Source organism: Aquarana catesbeiana, linkage group LG11, assembly GCF_042186555.1.
Source record: "Aquarana catesbeiana isolate 2022-GZ linkage group LG11, ASM4218655v1, whole genome shotgun sequence".
In the NCBI taxonomy this organism is placed as follows: Eukaryota; Metazoa; Chordata; class Amphibia; order Anura; family Ranidae; genus Aquarana; species Aquarana catesbeiana.
In genome coordinates, this window is record NC_133334.1 from 224,417,634 (window position 1) to 224,430,125 (window position 12,492).

A 12,492-nucleotide genomic window follows, 5' to 3' on the forward strand; every position below is an offset into this window, starting at 1 on the left:
GATTTTATTTTTCATAGGAAAGGCTGGGGAGTGACATTCATTTTTATTTTATTTTTTTAAAGCGGCACTAAACCCATCGATTTTGCAGTTTCAAAAAAAAAAAAGTTACATTTATGGCATGTACACTCAATCAGATTGTCATACCATCCAGTGGCTGGTGTCATAAGGGATCACTTGTGCAGCATCATGGCAGTTGAAGATCAAACAAAGGCCAAGATAGCAGCTTCCTTGGCTGAAAATGATGAGGGGGTTTAGTTCCGCTGTAATACCTAAGGTGGAATTGTATATCCGGCACAGAAAATAAAGCAACATTTAGATCACCAAACTCAGATTCAACACAGTTGCAAAGATTAATTATTTAGCACCATGTTTAATGGAAACATTGGAGGAAAAGTCCTATTGCCATACCTGTTTGCAGTCACTGAATCCAACAAGAGCTCAGTATGGCAGCCAGCAGTTACCAAAAGCAACATCCACGTTTCTCTTGTAAGGTTTCCTTAGCTGCCCCTTTACTTAAATTATGAAGCGGTTTTATGCCTGGATCAAGTAAAAATCCTATCCTCTTATGTCACCAGAGTTAAACATTTTTGGAACTAATAAGAAATCCTGGAGTGTAGAACATGATATTCCGCTCCATTCAGATTACCCAAATGAGTGAAAGATATTCATGTGCTCAGTTCTGGAACTACCGTGGTAGTCCCTGCAAGACGCTAGGAATGATCATAAGTTTGTGAACATCTCCCCTTTAGGCTTAATGTACACGTGACGTTTTTACAACTTCTCCTGAACGATTTAACTTGACAGATAGTAACCCATGTTTAAAACGTCCGTTTTGCTGCGTTTACATGCCGCGTTTGCGTTTAGAAGAGTTTGAAATAAAAAAAAAAAATATATATATATATATATATATATATATATATATATATATATATATATATATATATATATATATATATATATATATATATATTTATTTATATTATTTTTTTTTTTTTTTTTTTTTTTTTTTTCAAAATGGCTAAAAATGAAAAACGCCTGTAAACTAAACTCGGCGTCTGAACTCATTTTTTTGCTTTCCAAAAAAGCCTCTAAACTCAACTGCCTAGAAACGATAAAATGTGTACAAGTACTGATAAGATAACATAGAGGAGAGTTCAAGAGGAAGTAAACCCTCTCTTAAAAAAAACAAACAAACAAAAAAAAAACACCCTGCAGGACAAAGGCATAATGAGCTAGTATGCATAGCATACCAGCTCATTATGAATTGCTTACCTGAGATCGAAGCCCCCGAAGCGACCCTCGTTCACCTCCTCCGTCGCCTCCGTGACTTCCGGGTATTGCTGCACCGGCGCTGTGACAGGCCGGAGCAGCAATGACGTCACTCAGGCGCATGCGCACCGGTGCCGTCAGTGACGGCATAATCGCCTTCACTAACGGCACGCTCAGAGCGCCTGCGCCGTTGTCTATGGCGCGCATGTGCCGTAAACATCGGTGCCCATTTTTTGGAAAATCTCTCCTTAACCGTGTAGGTTAAAGGGGTTGTAAAGGTATTTTTTTTTTTCTTTAAAAATAACAAACATGTTATACTTACCTTCACTGTGCAGCTCGTTCTGCACAGAGTGGCCCCGAACCTGCTTTCTGGGGTCCCTCGGCGGCTGTCTCAGCTCCTCCCCGCAATAACTAACCACCTTAATGCGAGCTCCCTCGCATGGTGGTTTGTTATTGCGGGCGCGCTCCCGTGATACAGCCGGCGGCTATAGCCGCTCGCTATATCACTCGGCCCCGCCCCCTGGCGCGCCGTGTCATTGGATGTGATTGACAGCAGCGCGAGCCAATGGCTGCGCTGCTTTCAATCCATCCACTATAGCCAATCAGCGACCAGGCTGATCGGCTGAATGGAGGTCGGGAACGAGCAGGCGAGTTTTTGAGGTGTCAGGTAAGTAAAACGGGGGGGCTGGGGGCGGCGGTATTAACAAAAGTTTTTTTTCACCTTAATGCATAGAATACATTAAGGTGAAAAAATGTATACCTTTACAACCCCTTTAAGGAGATATTTCTTGCACCTACAGGTAAGCCTTAATCTAGGCTTACCTGTAGGTTAAAGTAGTCTGTGAGGGTTTACAACCACTTTCAGGAGCAGTTGAAAAAAAATGCCCAACTGCTCCAAAAGGTCCGTTTAGCAGCAGCAGTGTACATGAGGCTTTGTATGTCAAACCTTTTTACATTGTGAAAGCACTAAAGTTGAATATTGTTTAAAATTTTTCTTAGGAAATCTGTGTAATGTTCATTGAAGCATTCCAGCTGCTCTGAAGGCCTTACTCTTTGATCTTTATATAGTGAGTGTTGGCCAGAGTGACCCAACAGAAAGTCCCTAAGTAAGCAATAAAATGATCGCGGTCTAAAGCACATGTGAGACAAACCGCAGGCAAAATGTGTTTATTTTTTATTTTTTTTTTATTTTTATATAGTGTTGTAAATAGTAATAAATGTTTCAGCCTCGGAAAGCTTAGATCCACAAGTCAGTGGTTGGAAGCTTGTCGGCTTTCTAGCCCACCCCAAACCTTTGGTATATCACTCCCTGCAGCAAGGATCAGCCTAGGAGAACAACTTACGGGGTGATAACGGAAACAAGCTACCAGGAGAAATATGTGAGGCGAAATTGCAATTGCGGATGGTAAAATAGGGAGATGGTAGCGGCACATCCTTATGTTGACATGCTCGTGCACAGTACTGTGACCCACAGGACTTGTAGCCTGAATTAACAGTAAACATAATTGCAGGTTGTAGGAGATCTCAAACATGTTTAACAGCTTTTGGTGGCACTGGGTGGGAAAATTCTTCAGTAATTACATCTTTGAGCCCCTGCCTTTGTCATTGCTTTGGTATACAGTAATAATTCTCCATTCTGTCTGTTGGCACTGCTATTTAATCCAGCTGTTAGGGTGACTGTCAAGCACTGAGATGGCTATACCATTTGCAAAATAAGACATCTAGTGATGTTTTTGTGGTGTTGGTTCAGATAGCTTAAGAGAAAATTTGCTTTGCAAAATAAAAGTCCACTTTGTAAGGTGAACATGCTGTAGTTTTTGTAAATTTGCTCCAAAATTAAACATTATGATGACACAGAGGACTATTTGCAAAAAAAAAAATAAAGTGTTGGTAGCACAATATCTAAATAACCGTGAAAATTGTTATGAGCGTCAGTCCTAAAATTTGCAGGTATTTTTACATTTTGGGTTTAAGATTGTTTTAACCCCGTTGTGACCGCGCTATAGGCGAATGACGGCTACAGCACAGCCGCATATTGCCGGGAGGCCGTCATATGACGTCCTCCCGTGCTACTACGGCCTGCGTGCCCCCATCGGCGCGCATCGGCAATGATATGTGATTGCTTCTTCCTCCGGACGCAGCTGATTACAGATCGGGGTGATCAGCTGCGCCCAATCACAGCATCACAATGTAAACAGGGTTTGTCAGTTATCGGCAATCCTCTTCTCACACTGACAGGGCATGAGGAGAGCCGAAAACCAGCAAATCCACACAGGACATCTGTTCTGACAGTCGGGGCATTGCTCATCAGTGTCCTGATGATCAGTGCATCCACAACAGATGTGTTTTTTTTTTTTTTTTTTTTTTTTTATTATCATCTTTCCCTCTATTTTAGCTTGGGTTTTGTTATTACCATTCCATTTCATCTACTTACTTTCCACAGAATTACTGCCCATTGGAACTGGGCTTGCTTCATTTGCTTTTCCTGAATAGAAACATGGTGTCTCAACCAAACTGTAACATTAATGCTCTGGCGGTAAAGCTGAATTCCAGGCACGCCAGAACAGATTCATGCGGTCCCCACTCCTTTCAGCTTGCATAAATCTGCCCATATTTTAAACTACTGGTTAAAATTTGATTCCAAGTGTGTTTTATTGGACAGCTTGCTGTCACACTAACTTTCACATTGTTGCGATTTGTCCCATTGCTCTTAATTTACTTCAAGGTTATGATAAGATGTTCAAACTTTTCCCATCATCAGCTGGAAAAAAAATTACAGGATCTCATGTATGTTATGATCCTGATTTCGTAAATTAATGAGTGCATATGTTTACCACAATCGGCCATAAACATTATCACCATGGGCAGTGAAGTGAATACTATTGATGATCTTGTTACAGTGGCATCTGAAAGTGGGTGGGGTACATTAGGCAGCAAGTGAACATGATGTCCCTGAACTTGATGTGTTGAAAGCAACCAAAAATAAATAAAAATGGGCAAGAGTAAGGATTTGAGACTTTGACAAGGGACAGATTATAATGGCTAGATGACGGGGTCAGAGTTTCCTAAACTGCAGCTCTTGTGGCGTGTTCTGTGTCTGCAGTTGTCACCACCTTCCAAGCAAGGCAAACCCATGAACTGGTGACGGGGGTTATGGGTGGCCAGGGCTCATTGATGCATTTGGAGAAGGCTGTCTTGTGTAGTCTATTTCTATATAGAAGAACTACTGTAAATCTAGTTGCTGAAAAAGTCAATGCTGGTTCCGTTAGAAAGTGGTCAGACCACACAGTACAATATATACATTTGTTGCATATGTAGCTGCGTAGTCGCAGATCGGTCATGGTGCCAATGCTGACTTGTGTTCACAGCCAAAAGCGCCTACAATGGGGACGTGAACATCAGACTTGGACTATGGGGCAATGAAAGAATGTGGCCTGGTCTGATGAATTGCTCTTTTACATCATGTGGATGACCAGGTGTTGTGTGTGTCACTTACCTGGGGAATAGATGGTGCAGAATGCAATATGAAAAGAAGGCAAGCTGGTGGAATCAGTGTGATGGTTTGGGCTATGTTCTGCTGGGAAACCTTGAATCCTGCCATTCATGTGAATGACAGGTCAGGGCTGTTTTGGCTGCAAAAGGGGGGCCTACTCAGTATTAGGTGTGGCGGTCATAATGTTATGGCTGATCAGTGTATATACTGTACTCGGAACTGAAAAACACTCCTGCTGAAACACCCAACTTAAAGTGGTTGTTAAGCCACTGTGTGCTATTGCTACAATCTCCTCTGTTCTATTATAAACACATGTACATATACACTGGGCATATCATTTCATATAACAGAGGAGATTGTAGCAATAAGACTCAGAAATGATAGCAGCAGGAGGGGAGGATTGGGGAGCAGATCGGAGAGGACAGAGGAGAGACAGCAGATGACGGAGGCACGTAAATTGACCACGGTGTCAGGACTCAGCAGCTGTGATATACTGCGGTCTACCCATAAATTGTGTTGGTACTCCTCCATACTACCACTTTATAAATGCACCAAATTAATACCACTCCTCGCCTTTTTTTTTTTTTCCACAAAAATTAATACGGCATCACTTTTTTTTTTTTTTTTTTCAAATCTCAGTCCAACTTGCATACATGTTGCTGTTGCCCATTTTCTTTTTTCTGCACTGCCAGAACCTCTGTTAGGTTCAGTTATGACATGCATCATTCAGTTTGCTTCCTGTGAGCCTTGGCTGTCATGGACACACCCCCTGGGGTTGCATCATCACACCGCATTCCTCTTCTGAATTGTGCTCACATGTGCCAACGCAGGAGAGGAAGGACCATTGATGTCCCTAGACAGGGCATACTGTATGTAATAGACAAGCAAATCGGTGTGTGTTTTCAGTGTGATAATGACATGCACCCACAACACTTGATTATAATATCATGGGCTTGTGCACTGCTTGTCTACCAGTGAACAGTGGTACACTGCCACCACAACCCTGTAGATTTTTTCTGCTCCATCACTTGGGGTTGCAACCTATGTGTTGTGTAACTTTGTAAAATTAGAGTGTCAGCAAGATTGTTCAAGTTGATACTTTCAATAAAGATTTTTCATCTTTGGTGAGCTTTACATTATAAAATATTGAGAATGTGTTTCATATATTTCCGCACTTTCATAATACATCTTCAGGTGGCCGTGAGACCTTTCTGGTTCGTGTGGACTTTTGCTGGGTTTTGGAAAATGTCATTAATTTTGGATTAGGATAATCAGATTGAGTCTTGACGATTTTGTGATCTGGTTACACTGGAAAGGCACACTCTGTGGTAAATATAGACTGTAGTGTGAGTAATTAAATTAGATTATCATACTTACGAAGTCAAATCTGAATTGAAACATGGCAATGGTATTGACGTTTAACTATTTTTTTAAAAAAGTGAATCTAATAGAATCACTATATACACATAGTTTTTACTATACTATTCAACCATTATACTGTTTTTTGTTCTGGTCAACATACTGGTGCTTTGGGTTATTTGGCTATGTCTGAAGTTGGACTGCTCTGTTGTCAGATCATCCTCTGAATGTAGTCAGACATTGCCGTGGCATTGGTGTACATCAATCATCAGAGAGGAACAAGCATTCTCACTGTGCAAAAGAGGTAGAGGGAATCCTTGGGTAGAACATTGTATTCCAGCTCTGTCAGCCATGTAAATCCTCGCCATGGACAATTGGCAGGCAGATTTTCTCAGCTGGCAACATCTAGACCTGGAATGGTGGCCTCTACACCCAGAGGTGTGTTCCAAGACCTGTCACAAATAAGGGATGCTGGGCATAGATCTCTTGGTCTCCCAAATTTAACAACAAACTGCATACATTTGTATGTAGGTCTAGGGATCTGTTGACAGAAGCATTTATTATACTAATGGCTCTGTGGGATCTGTACACCCTGTCTATGCCTTTTCTCCCCTGAAGCATATTGTTCTGGTCTTTTCATAGCCCCAGTTTCCCCCTGGAGAGGGTGGTTAACCATCATAAGAGGACCCATTTCAGATGCACTGTGGGTTTTGCCAGACCAACCCAATCTGCTGTCCCAAGGACTGATTTACCACCCTGCTTCTTTAGTCACTGGCTTTACAGCATGGCTTTTGCAGCTTAGGGACATCTGAGATTGTTATTCCCACAATGGTAAATACTAGGAAGTCCACTACCTGCATAGACTATCATCGGATGTGAAAGTTGTGCTTTGCTTGGTGTGAGTCCAGAGGCTTTTACCTCCAGAGTTTCTCTGTGGGACAGATGGTTCTTTCCTGCAGTTGAGTCTGGACCAGCGTTTGGCTAAAGTACCATCAAGGACCAGATCTCTTTTGCTATCTTTTTCAGATATTGTTGGCTTCCCATTCTCTGATCAAAGGGGCCTCCCATGTGGCTCCCCCAGTCAAAATCCTCTCTGCTCTGACCCACCATGTAATTTTCCTTGTTTTCACCTATGCTACATGAGTGTCTGAACTGGCAACTTTATCCTGCATGGAAAACCTTTTTTTGGTTCTGTTTAGGGGCAAGTTGGTTTTAAGGCCCAGGCCTGCCTTCCTTTCTAAGGTGGACTCTGCCTTGCCCCTTATTCAGGACATTGTCCTTTGTGTCCAGCTCCAGTTTGTGCCCAGTTCATCAAAAGGAGATTTCTCTCCACTGTTCGGATGTGGGTCAAGCTGTTTGCGTGTACCTCTCTGCAACATTTCATTTAGAAGATTGATTCTCTTTTTTGTCCTCCCACATGAGCCCAGGAAAGGGCACCTTTGCTTCTAGTGCTATGATTTCTAGATCGCTCAGGTAAGTCCTCTTTCAAGCTTTTCAGCATCAGCATTCTCTTTCCCATATTTGTAAGGCTGCCACTGGATTTTCAGGTCACGTGTTTTTCTACTTTTTAATAGTTGGACGTTTTGGCCTCTTCTGATGCCAGCTTTGGGCGTAAGTCCCTAAGGTGGCTCTTTGAGTTTTGGGCAGTACCTCATACTTGTTTCTTAGGGTGGTTTAGTTGCCTTTTGGCTGTGTTTCCTAATGACCTGTTGGGCTGCTTTAGAACTTTCTGAAAGTGCAAGACTTCCTGTTTATCCCCAGTGAATGAGGAAAAAAACATTTCTACCATAAAATTCTTTTTTTTTCTCTTTTTTTTTTTTTTGTTTTTTGTTTTTTTTTTGTTTTATAGTCCATTGAGGGATACAGGTGCCACCCTTCTGTGCTTACCATAATGTTCTGGTACTGCTTCACTACTGAATGGAGATATGCTGGTAGTTTGTTTTTCCAGTGTCCAGGCCTCTTTGAGGCAGCATTATAACCTTAAGGTTTAAAGTAGAATTCCAGCTTTACTGTGACTATAAAAAGTTCTATTTATAGAACAACTATTTCCTTTCTACAACTATGCAACTGCTGTGTACGTTGTAACTTACTGTTGTAGCAAGGGATACATACAGTAAGCCCCGCTGTAGTCTGGCAGCGGTAGGAATGACTTCCTGTCTGCTACCGGTGTTCCCTCAGAATCGGCGATCCGTCAGATCAGGTAATGGAAGTGACATTCCGTTTGCTGCACACGCATCCACCGCTAACTGGTTTGCTCATTTGACAGAACACCTGCAGTTAGAAGGTGACAGCGGACATCTTACTACATCCAGCTACATCTTGAATTTAAGAGTAATTTTAGCAATAAAGTGAGCGTAATATAAATATAGTTTGTTGACATCTATGATGCTGTTTGGATGTTACATTTTGAAAGAAGCTGGATGCCAGTAGTTGGAAGGTGGCGGAGGCCATGTTGGTACACCCCGCATTGCTCAGGGCTAAACCTTTTAGGCTTTCAAAATTACACATCCAAACAGCATCACAGATGTCAATATACAATATTTATATATGCTCACTTTATTGCTAAAATTACACTGAAATTCAAGGCGGAGCTGGGTGTACTAAGATGTCCGCTGCCTTCTGACTGCAGGTGTTCTGTCAGGAGAGCAAACCTGTTAGCGGTGGATGCATGCACAGCTGATGGAATGTCATTTCCTTTACCTAATCTGACGGGTCGCCAATTTGGACAAAACACCGGAACTAAATTGAGTCAGCCTGAATATGTCTTCACCATTCAGGAACAGCCATGTATTTTTCTCAATTAATAAAAGGCTTACTCTGGCTGAGGTGGAGAGACGGGTGGATGGCCTCATGATTTCCACCTTTGCTAATCAGATGAATGCTTGTATTCATTGATAAAAATACAAGGTGGCTCCTGAATGGTTGAGAAGCACTCGGGCTGACTCTTTATTTCTGGCAGCAGACTTGAAGTCACCCGTACTGCTGACAACACAGCACAGCTTACTGTTTATATCTAATGCTACAGTATTTTACAGTACATGCAGTGGCCACATGGCTAGAAAGTTTGTTTGCACCAGCTTGACCCAAACAAACTAAAGTCATAGTCAAGCCGATTTTTACTTAGACTTTCTATGTCTCTCTGTGGACGCCCCAAAAAAAGTTATGGTGACAAAAATCCTCTTTCAAATTACAAATAGCCTATATTTTTCAAAGCAAATATCCTACATGTCTCGAATAGTCACCCTTGCACCTTATTTGGCAGGGGCCCCCCCCCTTTTTTTTTTGCCATGAAAATCAGCGTTCTGAGTCTTACATTCCTTAAAAAGGGGTTGTAAAGGTTCGTATTTTTTTTTCACCTTAATGCATCCTATGCATCTTCTTCAGCGGGGACGCGCCGTCCTTCTTTCCACTGAGTCCCAGCTTTGATTGGATAGATTGATAGCACCACAGCCATTGGCTCCCGCTGCTGTCAATCAAATCCAATGACCTGGGCGCCAGGGGGCAGGGCATAGATAGAGTCATAGATTCGGCTTCTGTGGACGCCAAATGAATGACTCGGGAGCGCACCCGCACGGTAACCCCCCGGGAGAGCACTTCTCCTAGGGGGTTATCTAATGCGGGGAGGAGCCGCAAGAGCTGCCAAGGGACCCCAGAAGAGGATGTTCGGGGCCCCTGTGTGCAAAACCAGCTGCACAGTGGAGGTAAGTATGACATGTTTGTTATTTAAAAAAAAACAAAGCTTTAGTATCACTTTAACTATCTGTTTATTCTTGTTATCAGGTATGTTTTTGTGGCAAGCTGGCATTTACAGTACCAGTTAATCCAGGTATTGCAGCAAATGGGGTGCTTAATATGTTTTAAAGCGGTTGTATAGTCAAAATTTAAACTTTTACCTACAGGTAAGCCTATAATAAGGCTTATCTGTAGGTAAAAAAAAAATCTCCTAAACCTGTACGGTTTAGGAGATATTCCCCTTGCAATGAGCCGCTGACTGCAGTGGCGCATGCGCACAGGGGATTCTCGGCTGAAAGCCCGGCAGCTGCCGGACCTCGCCGGAAAGAAGTCTCCCACGCGCATGCGCGGGAGTGATGACAACGCGGCTCCAGCCACTCACAGCGCTGGAGACGCGATACCCAGAAGGCTCGCCGAGGCAACATGTCGGCTACCTCGGCGTGGACCAGGTAAGATACCGATGCCTCGTTCTAAGGTAAGTATTTCATAATGAGCTAGTATGCGGTGCATACTAGCTCATTATGCCTTTTACCTTACAGGTGTATATATAAAAAAAAAGTGTCAGCGGGTTTACTACCGCTTTAAAGGCATTTGCGGGTACCACTAGGTGTCTTTTTCATTCATGTCGGTGACTTATTAACTTCCATATGTTCATAATCCAGTCTAGTAAATGCTGTATGTAATGATGGTTTTATAGTACACCTGGGTTTGTAAAGCTTTCACAGTAGTGGTTTCCTGGATATTTCAAAATGACGTAAAGTATGATGTGTGCACATTCAAGAGCAGGTGACTGTTGGTTTGAAGGGTAAAAACAGTTACGCATGTATGGCAGCCTTTAAGTCATGCTGCACTGTACCCAAACAATTTTTATAATTTTGTTCCCACAAACAGAGCTTTCTTTTGGTGGTATTTGATCACCTCTGTGGTTTTTATTTTTTTGCTAGACAAATAAAAAAATACCGAAATATTGATAAAAAATGTTTTCTTCGTTTTCTGTTATAAAATTTTGTAAAAAAGTAAGTCTTTCTTCACTGATGGGCACTGATAAGCTGCACTGATGGGGACCGATGAGGCGGCACTGATGGCTGGCACTGATACATTGCACTGATAGGTATCACTGATGGCACTGGCAGGCATTTTTAATGGACACTGGCAGCAGCCTGGGCACTGATTGGCATATCCCTGGTGGTCTAGGGTGGCATACCTGGTGGTCCTGTGTGGTGGACAACCCTGGTGGTCCTGGGCAGGCATCCACGGGGGGGGGGGCTGCACTGATAAACAATCAGCACAGACTGTCAGGAGAGCCACCGACCGGCTCTCCTCTACTTGCGTCTGTCAGACAATCTCTCAGCTCTGAGAAGCAGGGGCTGGGTACCTGAATTCACACACTGCAGAGCTCAGTATGGAGAGCTCGAAGACCTAAATGGAGGGAAGGGGCAAATTCGCCCTTCAAAGAACACGGGAGCATGCACAGCTCTGGCTGTCAATCACAGGCTGTGTGCTGGAGCTCTTCTCCCTGGTAACTACCTAGTTATCTCTTGGAGACTTGACAAGCTGTCAGAAGTGACTCGTGCAGATAAGAGGAATGCAGCATCAGAGAGAAATCACACTCCGTGCTTTGGATAGAGACAAGTACAGCCTGTAGATCAGGGATATGCAATTAGCGGACCTCCAGCTGTTTCAGAACTAAAAGTCCCATGAGGCATAGCAAGACTCTGACAGCCACAAGCATGACACCCAGAGGCAGAGGCATGATGGGACGTGTAGTTTTGCAACAGCCGGAGGTTCGCTAATTGCATATCCCTGCTGTAGATGGATGTATTTTGCTCATATTTCATTTGTGAGGTTTACAACAACTTTAAGAGCACCATGAACACATTCCTATGTCTGTGTGCTTGTTAAATTTGTGTACAACACATAAAAAACTAAAAACTTGTGAATACACATGAAATGTGCTGGAAATTCAATCTGTGTTGAAGGGTCAGGTGCGTTGTTTACTGCAACTTTTCGGTCCCTTTACAATGGAATGCTGCTCAAAATGCATGTAAAGCACATGTTGCATTCTAGTGTGTACAGACAGGTGTGGATCCACCCTTAGGGTTTTGATTTTCTGCTGAGATATATACAACCTGTATCGTGAGAAACAGAAAAGCCTTTATCAGTGATAGCACCACTGAAGAATTGCAACTTATAAAGTAGAATAAAAGTAGCTGTTGGCATGCAACAAGAACACTTGACAAATGTAGTCCCAGTTGCACAAATAAATAGAAGTGATGCTTTGCTGCTATTTGCCATAAATTGGACATTTCTTTTGATCTCTAACTGAGCAGATGCACATAGTTCCTTCTCTTATATGAAACACACTGATTATATGCACACATGGAGACCACCTGTCCCTTACGGGTTTTCTCATGACACAGTGGCTTTCTTGCTAAACACGATGATTTTACATTAACATCGCTCAGTAAGGCTTTGTTCACACGGATGGCTGGTAAAGACAGGTAGTTGATCAAAGGCCCCCTCCCCTAACTGCCCATCTACACTGTGCACATAGTGGCCAAATGGAGTAGCCCTGCCTAAGGTGACTAATTTGATGCAATATTTCGATATAAAAGCCTACTCTGGCTGAAGGAAGACCC

The 12,492-nt window shown here is 42.7% G+C and overlaps 1 protein-coding gene across 8 annotated transcripts in view; it reads left to right on the forward strand.

Moving 5' to 3' along the window:
• MARK2 (microtubule affinity regulating kinase 2) overlaps nt 1-12,492 on the forward strand; it is a 234,494-nt gene that overhangs the window by 80,642 nt on the left and 141,360 nt on the right. The window lies entirely within an intron of this gene.